At 36.5% G+C, this 21848-nt stretch overlaps 1 protein-coding gene across 6 annotated transcripts in view; it reads right to left on the reverse strand.

Moving 5' to 3' along the window:
• Positions 1–21848, reverse strand: part of FAT1 (FAT atypical cadherin 1) — a 125331-nt gene that overhangs the window by 66342 nt on the left and 37141 nt on the right. The window lies entirely within an intron of this gene.

Raw genomic sequence — 21848 nt, forward strand, 5'->3', positions numbered from 1 at the left:
ACAACCAGGATGCTAAAAATATAAATTCTCCTACCACATTATAAGCTCCACAGGAGCAGAGACCACATCCTTCTAAATGCCAGTTTACCCAGCACATTACCCAAAGCCCAATAATTATTTATTAAATGAACAAAAATGAACGGATATATTAACTGGAGTTGATACAGAAAAGTCCTCAAATGCGATCCAAACTAGGACACATTTCTCATTAATTCAACTAGTAAGAGATGGAATTACAAAATTACAAAGAAAGTTAGAATGTCTGTAACGTTTCGGCTCAGCCACTGAAAGTCCAGCCACGCGAAGTCTTACTTAATCTCAAGATTAACCTATTCTCAGGATGATTAACAGTGGAAATATCCATTTCTCTTGGGCAAATCCCACCTTTTTATTCAATGGTGTAAACTTGTCCTTTGGCTTTCCCAAAATACATCACTGGATTTTTTTCTTGTGCAATAATCATTCTGAATTAATGCTATTTTTAGGGTTCAACATGATCCAGGTTGAACTTTGGAAATCCTACAACTTTAGAATCACTGAAGTTTCCCATTTAACGCAAAATACTATGGGAAAAATGACAAATATCAATTTAATCTGTGCTCAAAAATGAAACAGTATTTATCGCAACTAAATATACATCTGTATTTCTTATTTCTTGATCACTATGTAAATTTAAATATTTGCTTATTTGAGGTTAATATCAAAAAAAAAAAAACCTCATTTATTTTGAATGTTAGATAATTATATCTAACACTCCCCAAAAGGTTTACAACTTACAAACAGCAAACCTAAATATTAAAATGTGAAATAGATTATCATAAAATGAATGTGTATTGCTATTCAGAAGCATTATAACTACTGCTTCACTACTTCTTAGAAAACCCTCAAAATGGATCTCCTCCTAGAAATATGGAACAAAGCCTCAGAACTCTTAAATAAAAAAGGAGCTAGCTGGTCTCTCTATGCAGCAGACAACTCAAACATGTTTTCCTTTTTCTCTGGTCCAAACATAAGTCTATGCATACTCAATCTGTTCACCAAATTAGTAAAATTATATTTGTTTTTAGCCTGAAAGAAGAGTGCCCTTAGTAACCAAGGGAAAATAATCTTTTCCAGTTTTTCTCTGTCTCACTCCCATCAACCAATACAAAGGACGCCAGGGAACAGTTCTAAGAGGATTACATATTAATAAATGAATGTACATATGCTTCTCTTGTTTCTGCCATGTCATTAAAATGTAACATAATTCATTTGGCAGGTGAAGTATTATTAGAAAATTTAAAGACAGGTACATGGTACTTGTATTCACCTCTTTTGAGTTCTAATCCTCCAACAGTTCATGCTGCTCTCCACTTTTAAAAACTGTGTCCCTCTCAATGTCATTTGTAGGCATTTAATAACAACAACAATTAGGAAAAATTCTGTCAGTCTTTATGATACGTCAGGCACTACAACCGTCTTACACGCATTATTTTATCCACTCCTTATATCCAACCTGCCCATGTATGTGGTGTTATTATCCCCATTTCATGAATGAAAAACTCAGATTAAGAGTGATGAGGAACTTCCCCAGGGTCATAGTAAATGGCAGAGCTGGAGCTCAAACACCAGGAATCTCTGACTTCAGTGCCACCAAAATTCCATGTGTCTTACTGTTAGTATGACAAAAGTTCAGTCAACAAAATTTAACATGAAAACTCTGAAAAGACAAGTCAAACCTCATACTTTGTCCATTTTTTTGCACGTCAGTATTCAGAAGGAGTTTATTAAGTGAACATTCACATATAATAGCTTCTTTTAGTGTCAGGATGGAAGGAAAGAAAGAGGTAGAAAATGCAAATACATTGTAAGAATTAAACCACAGACAAAAAGAGTTATTTATTTTCCATCAAGTTCCACTTGGAGTCTGGTCTGTGTCCGGACTGCAGTGTACAATTATGGGACGGATGCTTCTGCTGGGAAGAGCCCCTCTCCCCCACTCAACCCTCCCCCACTCAACCCTCCCCCACTCAACCTAGCAGCTGAGGGGGCAGCCGCACCCTTCTGTGCATGACCTCTGAGCCACGGTCAGGAGGGAAAGTTTCCAAGTCCCAGGTAATCTCCAGATATTACTAACAGTTCAAAGTGAGACTCCAAAGTAGCTCTACTCAAATATGGAAGGAACTAGAATTGTATTAATTAGTAATTAAATATGCATAAGTGATGTTCATATTTCATGAATTCTTAAACTGTGTATTTTTATATATATTTCGTATAGTGATTGCTAAGATGTTCATGTTTTGATGTACTTTAATTATTACATTCTTATAAAAAGAAAGAACAAAATTACTACAGCTTGTAGATAACTAAGAAATAAAGTGAATTTTTAACTGCCAAAGGGAAAGGAGGACATACTGAATAACTTCTTCTAACCAAAATGCTCAAATAATAATACAAGTAAATTTACTGTATTTATATATAATAATTTAATAATACAAGGACTTACTGTATGTCAAGGACTTCACTAGGTGCTTTACATGCATTAAATCATTTAAAGAACACAGGAATCACATGATTTTCATTGTGGCTTCACAAATGAGGAGACAGAAGCTTAGATAAAGTAAGCAAACGGCCCAAGCCTTAGAGTGATGAAGAAGCACAGCCATGGTCAGTCTACAATTAAGTGGTGGAATCGAGATTTGAATCAGTCTGACTCCAGAACTCAGGCTCTTCACCATCAGGCTATACTGTCATCATTAGCCACAGAATCATCGTCACACACTCCACAGCAGCAAGGATGCTGGAGACCAAGCAGCGGGGTGGGGGGCTGCCATGATGAGAGGCTACAGTTCTCCACTACTGAGATAAGGGTCTTCCCCACACTTAAAGGACAATAAAGAAGAGAAGATTCCAGGGCTCTGCTTCACAGTGGTTCAGGGGCTAGTGCCTAAGCACTATTTTAATTGCAGATTCTAATTCTAAGCACTATTCTAAAAGCATAAAGTAGGTGGGAAAAGACCATACTTACGCAAAGGGATTTTGTGTTCTGCTTTTTAATCTGTTTGCTCAGTCACAAGATACATCCCTGTGAGACCCCCAGGCAGAAACTTTTGCAACAGGCAGAACTGAGCTCCCATCATGAATCTAGGAAGAACTGACCACAGGTCCAGAAACAGCTAGAAACTGTCTAGATAATCTGGGAAGATAGACTAGTAGTAGATCTAAGCCTTAGCCATTTCAAAACCAAGAATTGGAGACTGACAACCCTTTAGAAATCCTCAAGTACAACTCACTTGTTTTTAAGAAAAGCTGAAATGAGTTGCTCAACTTTAGGAAGCTAAACAGGCAGAAGGTTGAGAATCCAGAGTAAGGCACCTCCTTAACCAAGGGCTCATCAGAATCCCAATCATTCCTTACGGGGGGTCCCGGTTTCTGAGATGGCCAACATACGAACTACCTACAGGTCTGGCCAGAGCAGTGTCTATTCTTTCAGTCCCTATTCCTGCAGCTGTCACTCTTCTTTTCCCAGTCCTTCCCAGAGCCACAACTAGCATGTATAGATGGATTTCTTCTGTACATTCCGTTACCTTAATTCATTAAAAAGAAACAAATTTTCAAAATCCCATTATGAAGACTTCTAACTAGTACCTTTAACGCAGGAAACCAACAACTAAAGACTCCTAGGCATCACTGGAAGTGAACCGACCTACTGTGTTCACTCGCAAAACTGCATCCCACTCCCATTTCTCTCAATCCATGATCTTCTACCAACCAACTTTCAGTAACTCCTACTTTTTTGCACACTGGGTTATAAATTCACTTTTCCTGAAACAATTCTCTAAGGAACCAAAAAAACCTATAAACACTTAAACTCCAGTTTTAAAGATATTTCTCTTTAATACATACCCACAATAATACTGCATCCTATTCGGCACATATACACATCCATACACTAACTTCCTGTGGTTTCCCTCCTGTCTTCAAATACCTCCCCCTCTCTCAGCTCCCTTTCTTTCTCGGCCATCTCTGCTTCTATTTTTTATTTCCTCTTTCACTTTCTGGGAGAGCAACAACAGCATGCCAGCAACTAGACGATCCGTAAACCCAGGCTGTGAGAGAGAAACAAGTGATGGCCCCGGGCTGCCGCAGCTCCCTCCAGCCAGAGGAAGAGAGTCTCAATCAATGCTGTACGAGAAAAAGCCAGTGAGATGGCTAAAGTAGAAATGACACCTTTCTTGTCAAGAGGTTATAGCGCACAGGCAGCAGACGAGGTAAGGATGCTGCTGTGTGATTCTACGCTGTATATTTTGAGCACAGAAGACAAGTTTAGACAAGCCTGTAATATATGCACCACCCAGCGATGTTATAAGAGATCATTTCTCGGCTTTAATGAAACATGACGGAAGCAAAAAATGCCTAGCTTTCCAATCTCAGGAATACAATGAAGACATTTTCAGGAAAAGTTGTTAATAGAGCTGAAAAATGTGAAAGAAGCTAGAAATCTGGAGCTATTAAATAAAAATATTTATCATTCCAAACATATTCTCTAGGATTTCAAAACTACCACCAGATGTCACTATGGAAACTGATTTTAAATGTGCATACAGTGGAAAAACTGGACTGAAAGAAAAAAATAATGCAATGTAATTGTTAAAAGAGCTTGACCAATGTGGCTGAAAATACAGCTCACAGCAAAATTTCTTTCTAGAAGGATTCATTACTGTCCATATATTTAATTAAACAGGTACTGATGGTGTCTTCCTATACACCCTGATTATTCAAAGGTTGTAGGATACAGTATTAGCTGCTCAAGTAGATGGTGCAAAAGTAAATAAAGTTTCCCAGGAATAACTAATTTCTACTACCTATCCCTGCTGGCTAATGGCCTGTTAACTTGAACACTGGCCTTGGATAGGAACAGCCAGCAGTCCCTCCAGCTGCCACTGGTGGGGCAAGATGCTTTCAACAGAGTAATCTTCAAGGCAGAAATAAAGTTATACGTAGCCACTATACTGCCAGTGTAGCCACCATACTGCCAAAAATAATTTAACTGACTCAAATTTCCATGGTCACAGAACACCTTTCTTCCTGGAATTTTCCTGTTTTCTTTGTTTAACAGGTCTTGGCCCCCTATCAAGTCCTAGTACCAAAGCTTTCAACAAAACCTTGCTCTTTCAGATTCTTCAGCTACTCCAACTCAAAAATACTTACAATCAGCAACAATCTGGCAACATAAATTTGCAAACCCTACCCTCCTTTCTGATATACCATGTCACATACACTTTTTACTTTTCTGGAACCAAGCTTAAGGCAGCAACTGTATGAAAATCTTCTTAGTCAATCATAAGAAAAACTTAAATTTAAAATATAATTTTTGATATTTTCCCTGAAGGCAACAAGGGACTGACTGTTCTCTTCTCCATTTCCATAGTCTCATTATAAACAGAAGAACTCTTTTGGAACTAAGTGTTTTCCCAGATATAAAAACAACACTCCCTTAAAAAGAAAAGAGATATCTTCTATACAATAGAGATACAATATCTATGTTTCTGCAATTAATCTGTAAATGGTTACTCAATTTTTTTCTGCTAATTATGGAAAAATCAGAAGTCCCATAATTGTCATACTAAATAGTAATCTGCTACAAGACATTCTTCCTTAAAATTAAGTTTAAAAAGTAAACTATAAGCTCCCTCCTAAAAACTAAACCCTTTAAGGGCATGGATTTGTTGTCTGGTTCAGGGCCTGGTAAATGGGTGCTTATTAATAAGCATGTGTTAAAAAACAGATGTTCATCAAAAAACAAAGTAAGTATGAGAAACAGTCCCAGCCAAGAGGAGCCTAAGGAAACATGAAAACTAAAGGTCATGTGGGATCCTGGGTGGGATCCTGGACCAGAAAAAGCACATTACGTAAAAACCAAAGAAATTGAGTAAACTATGGGTTTTAGTTAACAAGAACATATCAATATTGGTTCATTAATTACAACAAATAGACAATAAAAGGGGAAACTGTGTGTGGGGCGGGGGACTATATGGGAACTCTGAAGTATGTGCTCAGTTTTTCTGTAAATCTACCTAATTGTTTTCAAAGGATGACCATCAGAGTTCATAATATATAATTTGTTTCCTTCTTTAAGTGATAAAACTTTTTTGTATTTCTTTTTATCTCATTTTCATTAAATACAAGATTTAGACTGATAATGCTGTTAATATAATACCTTGAGAGATCCTAGTGTGCCCATAAAAAAACCTTGTAAGTTGGGCTAAAGATTTAAACAGCAATCCAACTATATATCTGTTTACAGATATAAATATATGTATAAATGTAAGAAAGATTTTTTATTACTTTGTTTTGCCTTCATAACATTAATGTGCAAAGTGATAAAATGAGTTTCTTGATATAAAAAGTTAGATTTCTGAAATTTAAACACTCTTTAAAATGACTGCACCAATTTGACATGCAATAGTATCCAATAAATCAAAACCCTTGAGTTCTTTTAGAAACATAAGTACAGTAGATCATAATGTAAATATATAATATATATATTTAATGTTCCTGCCTGCTTCTGCATTAGTTGGCAAAATTGTATAGCTACTGCTGACTAAAATACAGGAACAAATGAGATAAGAGTCTGTTAAACTGGAGGCACTTCAGATACTAAAATGGCTATACAGTTCACTTAGGGAATGACACAGAAAAAATGCTTTCAGTAGTCAAATAAAAATTTTACACTTCCTTTCACTTCAAGTATACAAGATATTATCATTTATTTTACTGGTGTTGGTGATCATAAAACATAAGGCAATATACAGAGAGTCACGTTTAATGGTTTATTTTGCAGAGAAAAATTCTCTGCAAAAAAAAATTCTAATACTTTTAAAAAGAGAATGATACATACATAATTAAACTTTTAAATGCTTGAGACCACACAAATAAGGTAGAAATCCCATGCTTTTGATAGTTTTTAAAAAGGTCAAAATAAAATAAGTCAACTAAGAAGCATCCCCCACGGGCCAAGCAAACCACCAGGCAGCACACTAGCATACTGCGCAGTTCAACACGTACCTCTCTGCCCTCTCACAGCTAAACACAGAGTTAAGTCATGTTGTAAAACTATCCCTCCAGGTTAAAGGCATGGTACTGATGTTACCATCATCCAATCTTTCAAAAGCAGTAACTTGCCATGAGTGTTATTTTGTGAGAAGCCATTTGTGATTGGGAATACAGCAAACTCAAGTGAAATGGTAATGATGATGGTGATAATATTATAAAACAACAGATACATATATTATATAGAGCTCATGATACACCAGCTACTATTTTAAATATGTCTCAAATCTTTTAATCTTTACAGAAACCCTAAGAAATGGGTAATATGATCATCCCTATTTCAGATGAGGAAACAATGGCAACAACCTGCCCAAAGTCACACAGTTAGTTCATTACCGGTGGAACTGGGATTCAGTCCCAAAGAGACTGGCTCCAGACAGTCAGGCTGTAACACTTCTGAGTCTCTGGGCTGTGTCCTCTGATTGGAGAGAAGCATGAGAGCAACTGAACACAGCCTGCAGTTTCCAGAGAAAGTCCTGGCTTCAAAAGAATGTAAAAATGGAGTGACCAGATGGGAAAAATTGGTTTCGTTGTTTTCCCAACATTTGGGGATCTGGGTAAAGGATCTGATGATGCAAAAACCTTGCTGCTCTGTGCCATTAAAACATTAAGCACATTCCATAGCATCAGGATAAAAGGGGAACTTGGCTAATTTATAACGGTACATATAACACAGCTTTAAAAAATGGTATGTTTATTAATTACAAGGAACAATGTCAACAATACACAAATTGAGCAAAAATATAAATCTTTATAAAACTGTACAGAGTACAGCCTTGGTTTTGCTTAGTTCTGTTTCAAAATTAAAAACCACACAAACACAATTACATGCCCGGGTGGGGGGGGGAGAAAGGTCTAGAATAAACAAAGTGATGGAGGGACAATAAAGAACATCAACCGGGCTTCCCTGGTGGCGCAGTGGTTGAGAATCTGCCTGCCAATGCAGGGGACACGGGTTCGAGCCCTGGTCTGGGAAGATCCCACATGCCGCGGAGCAACTAGGCCCGTGAGCCACAACTACCGAGCCTGCGCGTCTGGAGCCTCTGCTCCGCAACAAGAGAGGCCGCGATAGTGAGAAGCCCACGCACCGCGATGAAGAGTGGCCCCCACTTGCCGCAACTAGAGAAAGCCCTCGCACAGAAACGAAGACCGAACACAGCCAAAAATAAAAATAATAAATAAATAATAAATAAAATATTAAAAAAAAAAAAAAGAACATCAACCAACCTAATGAACTAAAATATTTTTTTAACTGTAAATTTCTATAACCATGAATTTTAAGTCATATTTAAAATGCATACAATAAAAAGCCAAATGAAATTTAAGTACCAACAGTCTTTTAAAAGTTTTGCTAGTATAACCTTCTTGCCTCATTTTCCCTTTATATCTTAGATACACTTTCATCTGTTTCATTTAATCTGAGTCAATGGATAGTCTGACAGCTTCAACAATTTAATATTCAAAATTATTTATATATGAAACTACTTATAGTGCCAGACCAAAGTACACCTTTATGAAATAAATTACAATGAGAGCTTAAAAAAAAGAATAAAGAGGGCTTCCCTGGTGGCGCAGTGGTTGAGAATCTGCCTGCCAATGCAGGGGACACGGGTTCCAGCCCTGGTCTGGGAAGATCCCACATGCCACGGAGCAACTGGGCCCGTGAGCCACAATTGCTGAGCCTGCGCGTCTGGAGCCTGTGCTCCACAACAAGAGAGGCCGCGATGGTGAGAGGCCCGCGCACCGCGATGAAGAGTGGTCCCCACTTGCCGCAACTAGAGAAAGCCCTCGCACAGAAACGAAGACTCAACACAGTCATAAATAAATAAATAAATAAATAAAAGAACGTGAATTTCTAAAAAAAAAAAAAGAATAAAGAAACTACCTACAAAGTTTTAGGTCTAGGAAATTCTATAATTATATTGTATAGAGTTAGTCATAAGTTAATAATTAAAGGGAAAGCTTCTTATGTAATAACTGTCAATCTGTTTTTTCATTATTTAGATTGTCTATTTAAATCACTTTAATTAAAATGTATATTTATCAACTCTTTCAATTAAAATTGTTGCAATGACTTTAAAATCAGCTGAGGAAGCTTTTTGACTTGCAAACTTACTAAAACATATTAATTAAGTTCATAATCAGATTTTAAGCATCATGTTTCAAGTCCAGGGATTTCTTTAGCTTTGCAAAGAGTCATTCCCACGTCAAGCTCTGCTAAACCATGTTTTTATGCTTTGTGGAGAATGATTCCAAGTTCAGATTTCCATGTCAGAATCATTAATATTGTTAATGAGGGCTTTCATGGATAAGCTCTCTTAAAAAGGATCATCCTTGGGTATCAAAAGTATTATCTGAACACATATTAATTGGATAAAACTATGTACACCAGACAGCCTGTGGAGGCATTAAAATCCAAAGGATACATTTCACATACCAATGGCAATGCTTCTAGCAGTTTGTTTCATATTTTAAAAGCTATTCAAATTCAATGTAGATTACTTTTCCCACCTTATATTTACTGGATGCAAACTCAGCATATGCTTTATATATGCCACTTTTTTGAATCCTCACAATTATTCTGTAAGCTCGATGGTCTCTCCTCAATTTCCATATGCGGATGTAGAGGTTTAGAGTTGAAAAGTCACTGGTCTAAGGTCATTTATTCATCATCATCATAGGAACAGATTAATCAATGAATTAATTAATGAATTCCCTTACCACGTAGCCATCTAAGCACTTACATTTACTAACTTGTGTAAGCCTCAAAAGTTAAGTAAGTTGCCTTAAGTTACCCAACTAGTTGCAGAGAAGCAAGAATCCAAAACCTGGCTGACTAGTCCACAGGCAAAACTCATAACCACCAGGGTGTTCTCTTCTGCTTTTCCTGTTCTTATGGGGTGGCAGAGTTGTGATTCAACAGACACATCTAACTCAAGCCCTGGTTCTTTCCTTATAAGCCTGGGTAGGCGATCTTCATAAATCTATCACTATTGATGGGGGGGAAAAAAAAAATCAACACATCAACAAAAGTTTACCAGCACTTGGCCATGGTGGGAGAAATGACATAAATTCAAGTATAAACCCAACTAAATGTGGGCCAAACAGATCTCTATATAGAGTTCAAGAATCCCATGTGACTAAGTTTAGGATAAAAAAAAGGAAAAAAGGATATAAAAAAGAAGCCACACTGTTCTATATTCAGGAAGCTAGTATATTTATCCTATCATCTTGTTACATAAAAATGCAGACTAAGTTTATATTAAATGAAGCATAACAGTTATAAGGCATTATAGAATACTGAATATCACTGTGAGAATATCATAACCGAGTTGTGAATGTGCTTCCCGTTACTAACTTTAAAATATTCAGTGGTAGATCCAGAGTTCTAAGTCTTAAAAATCAGTTGTAAAAGTTCTGTATCAGATAAAAACTGATGTTTTAAGGAAAACCTCCCCTTTGGAAAAGAAATCTTGGTAACTTTAAACTAGTCTCCAATACTTAAATAAAGATAATAAATACAGATTTAAAAAAACTGTACCCTACAGTATCTGCTTCATCAAAAAGGATTTAATATTGTTTATAGTGGCCTGGATCTTGCTAGAAATTAATCTGGAACCTGGTATTATTGATTTATACTTTCTTTCATTCACTCAACAAACACATGGTTCCCACTATTTGCCAGGCCTGGTATGAAGTGCTAAAGAAACCAAGAAAAGTAAAGCAACATATTACAGGAAAGACAGTTAAATAAAATAGTAATTTATTCCCTCGAACTGGTTTTTGAGAAGGGCAACATAGTATTTTAACAACTAGTTACTTGAATACTTATTTTCCATTATTTTATCTCTTGCACAAAAGTCAAAGAAATCCATTTATAGGTTATGAGTCCCTGACTGAATTTTAGGATGCAACATGTAATTATGTGATTTTTAAAAATATTATAACATTAATTCCATTTTGTGAGAAAAGATAGAGGGAAGATGTGTATATACACTATAAATGGTGGATTACAGGGATAAGTGAATTTTTTCTTCTTTGTGTTCACATTTTCTAATTTTTCTACAAGAAGTACATATGTGTTGCATAAAAATATTTCTTTAAACCCACATGTATAAAGGATTAATCCAAAGTATATCAACAGAACTTGAGAAATTTCAGAAATGTAAAAACAACCTTTAAAAGTTAAGAGTGACTTCTAGGTTTCCATAAGCCGAGTAACAACTGCCTGAAACACTTGTATTGCAAAGCGTGCTCCAGCACAGAGAAGACAAGGCACTATTCAACGATTCAAATGTCAGTTGAAACAACTACGCCTCATGCCAAACTCCTTAACACACTCCCTTGCTAAAGAAGGAATGGAATGAGATTCCTCTGCTACAGTCAAGTATTACACTGGTCACTGTATAAACACAGCTCTTTCCGAAAGAGACAGTTGTCTCCAGAGTCCTAGAAGGCATCAGGCTGGGAAAAGAGCAAGTTTTCCTTTTTCTAAGGTCTGTTCAAGCTTCTGTAAAACAGATTCTAAACATAGAAAAGTGCAACTATTTATTTTTCTTAAAACCTAAGACCCACATGCAATTCAGCTATGCAGAAGGAAGGTGTGTTTTACATGAACTGAACACCAGTTGAAGCAAATAAAAATCCCTGTATAAATTCCCCCCTTTCCTATCTACTCCCAAGCAGCATTTTTCTTTACTTTTGATCAAATGAATGAAGCAAACCTGTTTCTCTATTAAGTTCTATTTTAACCATAAAGCAGTTTTTAACTTAAAAAAATTCATATTAGTTTACAATTGGTATAATTTAGAGGCAATATTCAGCTACTTTTAATATCAGATTTGCTGCCAAAGCCCAGTCTCTAAAAGAACTCAGTAACTCAGGTGAAGCTAACCTAGTTATGACCTGACTCACTGACACTGATAACTTAGGATAAACTTTGGGTAAACCATGTTTTATGCTAACAAATACTTCAAATTAAATCAAACACCTATAAATAGTGATCTAAATGCATTGTAAGACTTAATTAAATCTTACTAAAATCTTTATTAGGACAAAACATCAACTTGTAAATACATATAATCCCCTAGCTTCACCTGTTTTCTAAATTCAGATTTTTTTTTTTTAATGAAGAAAGGTATGAGGGACAGACTTGAATGTACCAGAAGATTCCTAATTTGATATTTTTTTAAAAATCACAAAGACAGGGCACACCTGTCTTTACCAGTGGTTTCTAAAACTGGAGGGGAACAACCAAGACTCAACAAATCTAGAATATGCAGTATACACTCACAAGGGGAACAACTGTGACCAAGATCTCTCAGTGGTAACCGTGAGGCATAGAGGAATTATATAATCTGCACTATGCTAAGCAAACAGGAAGCAAACTTCATGAAGTACTCCGAAACACCGAGTGAACGTTAATTCATCATCTTAGAGATGGTGGAGGCATAATTCTTACTTGAGACAATACGAGGCTATATAAGAGTAGATTGGTGGGTCTCAAATAGCTGTCATGTGTCTACATTAAAAACACTAAAGCAGAGAACTAAATTTGAGAAAAATTAACTGTACAGAATAAATAACCACAGTAGTTCTTATATTATCCTTATTCTTAATTCCCTCTGAGGTCAAAGTTGTTCTTTAAAAAAGTAATAAACACTTCATTAAAAAGTGAAATATTTTCTTCTCTAATTCTCCTAACCATTAATAAGATGAAGTGATAACAGAAGACACAGACTATGAAAATAAATACAGGGACATCATGAAGCCATAGATATTAGAAAAGTGTATATAATCAAAATTAATCATTAGAAGAAATACATTCAAAAGTGCATAACAGTTAATTACAGCATACCAGTTGTAATTAACTAGTAAAACAGTTACTGAAATGTCTCAGAGATGATATAAAAATATAAATAAATAAAAATAAAACCTTCTTAATTAAAGGTATAACTGACCAAAAGTACAAAACACTAAAAATGTATCTTCCTTAATAGTTAAGTAAATGGCAATTTAATAAAACGCAAGTACTTCACATTTCGTTTTGGAAATTATCTGTACTTTCCAAAATACTTTTTTTTTCATAAAGCTAAATACAAACTTAAAATACAAAGAAAAAAAAAAAAGCATGAGACTTAAACATTACTGGCATTTCTAAAGAAGCTCAAATATTTCTAGCCCATGACAGGCTATTAGATAGATAAGGTCAAAGGAAAGAGGCCAGATGTTCTCTTATCAACTCTTACTGTCGTTTTAAAAATGATTTTTAAGAAACGATTCAATCCTAAACTCCTGGATAGATCTGCCTCTTCATCCAACCATTTATGAAAGAGGTGGTGAAGCATCATATTTTTTCTAGTTATTTTACTTTTTGGTTGGTTTGCTGTAACAGGCTATTTGTTAAAATCTGAAAAAAAGTCATCTAAATGATCACTTTATAATCTGGTAACTTCTCAACCGTAACTTACAGATCCAGTAAGCTAATCCATTTACTGCTAAATCTACCTATTAATGGAAATAATACATATATATTTCCCAAATGATCTCAGTACCAAATCAGAAAAACAAAACAATTATGTTTGTAAATTTAGTCTCAATTTAACCAAATATTGAACGAATTTTAAAGATGTTCACTTTACTAGCATATTTTGAAATAATGCTGGCATAGCCATGGCTTTAATTATTGTCTTTAAAAGAGAAATTGAACCCAACAGACTAACCTAATTTATTCAAAAGAAATTTGCAAGGGGTCAGAAGTAATAAGAGGAAAAGACTGAGATACCTTTAGCAGAACTGATGTTTTCTAATAGGGAAAACTAATTCAAAAATTCAAGGAAGAGAATACATAATAACATAACCATGAAATCTGAAAATGACTGGACTTGTATTTGTTGTGATTATTGATACCACCATAAAACACTTAACATGCTTCTATAATGCACTGTCATTTCTGCAATGTTTCTCTCCTTATCCACCACTTCCCCCCCGCCCCCGCCCCTCAACCCCCAGCCCTCTGGAAGAAAACATAACGGGGATCCACGCTCCCAAATACCTTTACCAAGACACAGGGAGGCAGCTGACCTCCTCCGTAAACAGCATTTTATGAGGTTCAAAACTCAAGAGAAGTAAAGCATGAGACTTAGTTATTTTAAATGATCAAACCAAAGAAATAGATAAAATTAAGAATTAAAAGAGTGATAAAAATCATCTAGTCCAGCCTCTAACTTTACAGATGAGGAAGCCAAGGTCTAGACAGTAAAGACTTGTCATTAGGCCGCAGAGCTGGAGTCAAAGCCATAAAAGGAACCCCACCCATCCCCTGAACCCCCAACCTCCCTTCAAGTGCAGTACCTGGCAGGAAAGTGAAGAGGCTGCCTTAAACCAAATTCCAGTAGGAGTGAAATATGGTTTCTGATTTGTGGGAGAGATGACTGATACCACGAATAGCAAGAGTCAGTGATACAACCTCAGAGTTAACCATTTGCCATAAATTCTAAGAAAGCTTAAAAAGTACTCCTGGCCCTACCTTACCTTGCTCTTCATGACTTTGACTTAATCACACATCCCAATCACTGACGAAGAATATTACTCATTTCAGAATTAGAGAGGGAAACAAGATTCCAGACAATGTAGGTTCTATTCTCCAAATCTGTCACTTATAAGTACTAGTCTTCAAGCAATATAATCAATCATTCTTACAGTGTTTTTGTTAACTGTCCCAACTCTGCATTTTAATAAATGTGTAACTTCTGGTGATTTATTATTGTCAATGCCTCAGTTTCCTTACGTATAAAATGGGGAGGACAGATGTGTTGTAAGGATTAAGTGAGTAGTATTAAAAATAAAGGTAATTACTACTACTAAGTCTATTTTGATGCTTGAGAAGCTAAAGCAAAGCCAAGATTTAGAAAGATTCTTAAAGAGGTATGACACCTTAATCCTTAACCTTGTACTTTACAAGGATGTTACTACTACTCCAAAGAGAAAACTAGCTAACAGAAACCACATTATGATGAAGTAGTGTTTGAAGCAGAATTATTAGAATCACTTAAAGACCAGGTGACTGACTAAACTAACCTGAGTGCTCTGAATGGAATGCTGCAGAGCAAAAGACACTTTCCACCGTGGCCACACTTTCCACAGACGCACATAAATAAGCTGTTTAGACTAACAGTATAAAAAATATGTTAAATGTGCACAGCATGCATCCAGACTGCTAAAGTGGTCACTGAGGTCTGTTATAAACTCTCGCCCCAAACCCCAACAAAGTACAGAGCTATAAAGTCTCATTTCAAATATGACATGATAATCAAAACTAGGAAAAAATCAAATTAGAAATCTCTGGAGCAAAGACAGAAATCATTATGTCCATCTCTGCCCCAGATATTTTCTCCTTCCCCATTTATGTGCATCAAATTTTGATCAAGTTTCATCAAATTTCCAAAAGTCATTACAGATTTACAAGTTAAAGCTAACCAAGTTCAATCGAAGTCATTCCTAGAATATACCATAATTACTAAAAAAATTTAAAGACTAAACTGTATACCTATATTACAGTTAATCCCTTTGTCTCCAAAGGTACAAAATTATCAGTATCATATGGAAATAAGGAACGTTAGAGATTTCCTTAACTTAGACCTGGGTACAGGAAAATGAAGCATATACCTCCCAAGATTCTTTTCGAAATATCATTAATTTACCTTCTAAACTGCTAAAAATTGTAACTGTCTCTAATTCAAGACTTTTTATGATGTACAAGTACAAAGAAAAACTTTTTTGAAATAAAAAACTTGCTTCTTAGAGAAAACAACTTACTTTTAATGATTTTTTTAAAAGCAGTTAAAACAGCAACCTTATTTCAAGAGTTTATATCTAAGAGAAAGTCTATTACCAAAGAGGAAAATTGGGGTGGCAAACCATCAAAACCGAAAGGAGCGTTTTCCTTCTTTTTCTCCTTGTCACCAGTGATGACCTGCTATCACAGAGGTCCCCAAGGAGCCGGGAATAAACCTTGGACCAGGATAAAAATTCACAGTGGGACTTTCGGGAGAGTAGGGCAGTCAGCAGCAGGGGAAAAGGAGCACCTGCACGAAACTGGGAGGGCAGGCAAGCTAGACCTCTCTCCTTGGGTAAGACAGGGCTACACCCTTCCCTGGGTCTGACTGTCCTGCATCCCCACCAGTCACTTTTGGTCACCGACCACAAGCCTCCAGGTGACCTGGCCCCTGCTCTCCACCCCCTTCATTGCAGATGTCCAGCCACAAAGCCTGTTTGGGGCTGCTATTCCCTCTGATAAAAAGTTGCCTTCAAATGGCTGGCTCTCCTTTCCTGTCATTCAAGGCCCCGCTCACATCTTCTCCTCAGAAGTCCTCCCCTGCCCACTCCATCTAAAGAAGACCACCTACACCCTGCAGAAAACCAGCGTCGCACTGCACTGTTTATTTTCGCTATAGCACTGCTGAGCAGAAAGTATGTGTTTATCTTCTTCTCGACTTATCAACTGTTTTCTCTCTTCAGAAAGAGAGCTCCAGGAAGACCACAGCACTGTGTATCTCATACAATGCAGAATCCAGAGCACCAGGAATGGGTTCCGGTAGGTAGGGGGCTGTCAATAAATAGTAATTAGCGAATCAAAGAGGGAAGGAAGGAAGGAACTCTCCACGGAGGCCTTTTTCCATCTTCTGAATCGTACCTCAGAGAAATTCTCCCAAAGATTCACCTTCAAAGGACACGGATGATTTCTCCAAAGTCCTCATCCTTCAGGGACCCATGCAGGATTTGAGAGCACTGAAGTGCTTTCCACCTCCTTCCCCCTCCCCACATTCTCATTTCTCCACAGCCTCCTGGAAGGGTTCTTTCTAGGATGGTCCAAGCAACTGGTTCTTCTCCTTAAGGTCAAAGATCCATCGAGGATCAGCAGGGCTTACTGTTCGATTTTCATTCCCTTTACTCGTCTTTTGGACTTATCCTTTTAGGGATCAGAGATCCCTCTGAAAATATGAAAAAATGGTTCAATTCCCACAGGGACTTTCAAAACCTTCACAGAAAATTAAAAAATAAAATCACAAGATATTGCATATAAAATTTAATAAAACTGAGTTTTCCAGTTATTTTCAAGGGTTACAGCACAGTAAGATTACTACTTCATTAATTCCACTGAGCCAACACATATTATATACTTATGTGACTTATGCAACTAACTGAATATGCAAATTAACAGTTTACATGGAACTTTAATAGATGCTTACCTACTTAAGAAAATAAGCTAGAACTTCTAACGTTTACCATATTTAAGAATGTATTAATCTGTAAGAGATTCTTTGTTCCACAGGAGCCTCATCTACCCACTCTATTAGGTCATTATGAATTATGTGTATCTGGCGATAATAAACTTCTGAAAGACTTTTAAGGTTACACATTTTTTTTTAAAGAGCTAGACTGAACCTTCCTTGCAGATGTACTACATCCAATCCCAGACTGAGGATCCACTGCACAGCGCAGTGAGTGCTTCTGTGCTTGACACCATGAAATGAGTGCTTTAGGAAGGCCAGGCCTGTGGCTGTGAGAGGGAGAAAAAGTGCTTTTGTAAATTTCCTGTTGGCTCCCATACAGGACTCAGGAGCTACTGTGAACTGTGCTTCCCACCCAGAAGAATGTGCCTGCCTTCCACACCTGAACATTCTGAGGCACAGAAAGTGGAACTGACACTTGGCCCACTTTCAATAGAATGAAATCACTAAGAAACTTCTGTAGGAAACTTTAAATAATTACCAAGCATTTTCCAAAGCAATCAACATTCTTTCACAAGTGAATGACCATATGTTAATCATTAACTTTGGTGGTGGGGGGGGGGAAGAGGGGGTAACTGGAAAAAAAATCACAGGTCCCTTCACCCCACTAGTATTAATGGCAGCAGAGTGAAACACTTTCAGACAAATAATTTGTACACAGTAATAAAGCTAAACAAAAGCTTAACAAATTAAAAAGGGTAACCTTTGGAAAGAATACCATATTTAATAAAAGAGGCGTGGTTTTCATTTGCTATTCTGAGTTCAGTTTTGACTAAACTGAAAATGTCAATCTCTTAGTATTTTTGGCAACTTCTTTTATGTCCAAAGTCAAGTCATGAATTTCAGGAATTCAGCAGGCCAGCCCCATTTGTGCGTGAAACACTGTATCTAAGAGGATGAAAGTCAACCAGTGCCCTAATCCCTTGGGCAAGAAAGGTAAGTATAGAGCCGGAGTCTCAAAGCCAGAAATGGTGGAGAAATCACCAAGAAGCACATTCCTGTCTTATCTGTCTTGACTTTGATTCACCTCACCTTACTTTCATCACAGGAAGGGCAGTCCAAGGGCATTACTCTCAGATCAAACAAAGCAATCCAAACAGGCAGAGGCAGACACATGAACTCTTCTCACAGGGAAAGGAAGAACAAGCCTGACATTTCATGAATGAATAAGCTGTAATGAAGCATCTCATTCTGTGTCCTTAAATAAAATTTCAAAGAGCTGCTAGAATATGGGACCGCAATAGAGAGCGTTAACCACTGCAAGAGAGGGAATTAACCGCGAAGCCAAACATCCATATTTTTTAGTAAGAACATGAGATACATGAAGGCCTACAATTTCCTATTTCAAAGGAAAAATCTTCATTCAAAGATTTTCTTAAAATCACAGCAGATTTTGCAACCAGCAGATAGTGGACTGGGATTGCTTTAGTGCCTTCAGCTATTCCTCAGGTAAGGATTACGCAGTCAACATTTTTTTTCACTCCAGTTAACTTTTCATTTGAACACAACTCAGGGGTTCCTTTCTTTAACTTCTTGAGGCATTTAGCTAGTAACTTTCAAGCCAGTAACGTTAGCCTGTATAAGGCTTTCTATACACGGGATTCTGCGATTGTAACAGAAATCTGCTTTCCATAAAGCCAACACACATTTGGTTACTTAAAAAGCACTGAAGACTTCTTTGTTAACTTTTACCACAGACTATTTTATTTCCTTCAAATTAGGTAAGAAGCATTATTCTCTCTAATAAAAAAAAAGAAAACACTGGCAGACCCTGAATTCTCTGGTCCATTTGGTAGGTTTCTTGGTAAATTATCCAAGTTTTGCTTCTGTATCTGTAAATAAGAGTCCATTTTGAAGCACCCAGATTGTGGGAATCTGCTATAAGGAAATCTACTTCCCCTAGTGCAACAGCCGAATTTTAATGTTAAAAAAAAACTACTATTCTAAATTCTTTGACTCTCTGACTCACTTATGACAATCCCTGAAGCTAGAATTCAAATGTCTACGGGAAGTAAGCATTGGGAAATAAAGCCCCGAAGAGCTGTAATCAACCAACTATTCCATTAAAACAGACAACTACTGTCTGGTTTAGAAAAATAATGGAATTTTTACTTCCAGATGATTAAAGATGCATCCATTCAGTACTGTCGCCTTTAGAATGAGTCCCCCACGGTGCATATGGCAGAAAGTTTGTGTACTATAATTTTATGTGAATTTTCTTCTCCACCCGAATTCTAAAGAAGCCATGTAGAGATTTTCTTTCTTGCATGCCTCCTCCCATCTTTATCATTTTATTGGTAAATCAGACTTTAAAATGTACTTTTTCAGTTAATGCAATTATAAGTATGCAAAAGGAGGCTAACAAAAAATAAAATATTTGTGGATTTCCAAATGAGTATTCTTTTTTCCAAGGGCTCAATAAAATCACCTCAGCATATTTAAATCAATGTATTAACCTCCTAACATCTGGGTCTAATCTGTTTAAATGCAGCACAGCACTCTGCCTCAATTACAAATCTAATTTTAATATTTAATTCCTAGATCTACTGTCTAAGTCATTATCTTAAAACTTTGGTTTTTAAAAAAAACTGTTCTTCACGCAATTCTCTTTGAATAGAAACCTATGTCTTTTATCAGCTTCACAGTCTCTCCCAGGTACTTAATTTGAGTTAATAGCTGTGAAGGAATTGCCTATTGCCTGATAACAAATCTTGGATAATCTGTTCTCAAATCATCCCATGAATAAGATAATTTGTTTTAATTCAATCACTGTGCTACTCAGTATATATAAACTATGGATGTGAGACTATGGATGTGGGATAGTGAATTAACTTACAAGGACCACTTAGGGAAGGAAGAGAGAAGAATTTGTATTCTTGGTTTTAACAGTAATATCACACTTTTTATTTGAAAAGCCTCACGGCAGCTAACCTTAGAAATTCATACTAAACATATGCTTTTATAGAGTAAACAGTATCTAACCAAGTGAAATAAAAAGTAAACTTCCATTTTAGAGTTATTTTTTTCCACAGGACCTTTAGCACATAAGAGATATCATACATTAAAAAAAAAACAAAGAAGCATTAAGATGCCATTGGGGACAAAGATTTAAAAAGCTAAATTAAATCAAAGAGTACAGTCTCAAAAAGTTGGTTTATAAAAATTAGAATTTTCAAACACATAACCAGAAGTACAGCCACAAAATTAACAATCACCATTTCAAGTATGATAGTTCCCTGATTAAAGTTTTTTCACGAACAATATTGGTACCTTTTTGGGTTTTGTTTTTAAATCCACATAGTCAGTGGCAGCAAGAATGCAGAGAGATGAACTCTCTTAAACTGCTGATGAGGCTTTTATTTATGGGTAAAAATGTGGCAATTTGTTTTGTAGCAAAAAACTTTTAAAATTTTTATTTCCTCTGACCTAGTAATTCCACTTCCTGGAATTTATGCTAGGGCAACAGAGAAACAGTACAAGGAAAAGGAAATAATTTAAGTGTTCAAAAACTAGGTATTGTTATACATATTACAATTAATCTCTGTGATGGCATACTATATTACCAAGAATCATGTTCTCTAAGAATATTTAAAAAAATCACAAAAGGCCCTGGATGTGTATATTGAAAGGAAGTCAACAAAGCAATATGCACAGTGTTAAGTTTACTTTTTAAAAAATCCAGCACTTGGAGCCATATGGGTATGTATATGTGTGTGCATGTATGTGTGCGTATGTGTGTGTGTGTGTGTGTGTGTGTGTGTGTGTGTGTGTGTGTGTACACAAGTTAGGAAAAAATTTCAGTGGTGCTCTAGGCAGTAGAACTTTAAGAAGTTTTTTTTTTCTTCTTCATAATAGTCTACATTTTCCCAGAGCTCTATAATGGTTATATACTGTTTTTTTAAATTGGAAAATAAAGTTCATTTTACAAATGCAAGTGGTTCCCTGCCAACTTTGCCCAAATGCTATGGAGAGTCAACTCTTCAAAGAAAAGAATCAATATTATGTAATCATTTTCAAACTCCCCTTTCAAGACCTTAAAAGGGGACTTCTAAAGCTAACAGAAGCCCCAAGCAGGAAATAAATTTGCAACTGAACAGATGTACTCCCAGAGATGGCTCGAGATGCACCTTCAGTGGCTTTGGCAACAATTTCCTTTTATTATTCCTTCGCTTCCAAGTGCTTTTCAATCCAAGGAGAAGCCTGAAAAAGTTAATAGTCCTTAATAAGGACTCTGCTCCCTGAACAGATTCCTGTTCATAAGGTAATCTGGAGACCCCATGTGGCCCTTTCACACCAGCTTTAGCAAATTCCCTGCAGTGAGGTGGCCCCAGGGCAACTCTGTTTTCCGAAGACCAGGCTGTGACCTAATCAACAGGGCTCAGAGCAAGACAATCCCTACATTCTACAGTCCTGAAGGGGGGGCGGGAGGAGAGTTCAAGCTTCATTGAGGAATGCTATTACCTG

This window comes from Balaenoptera musculus, chromosome 21, assembly GCF_009873245.2.
Source record: "Balaenoptera musculus isolate JJ_BM4_2016_0621 chromosome 21, mBalMus1.pri.v3, whole genome shotgun sequence".
Lineage (NCBI taxonomy): Eukaryota > Metazoa > Chordata > Mammalia > Artiodactyla > Balaenopteridae > Balaenoptera > Balaenoptera musculus.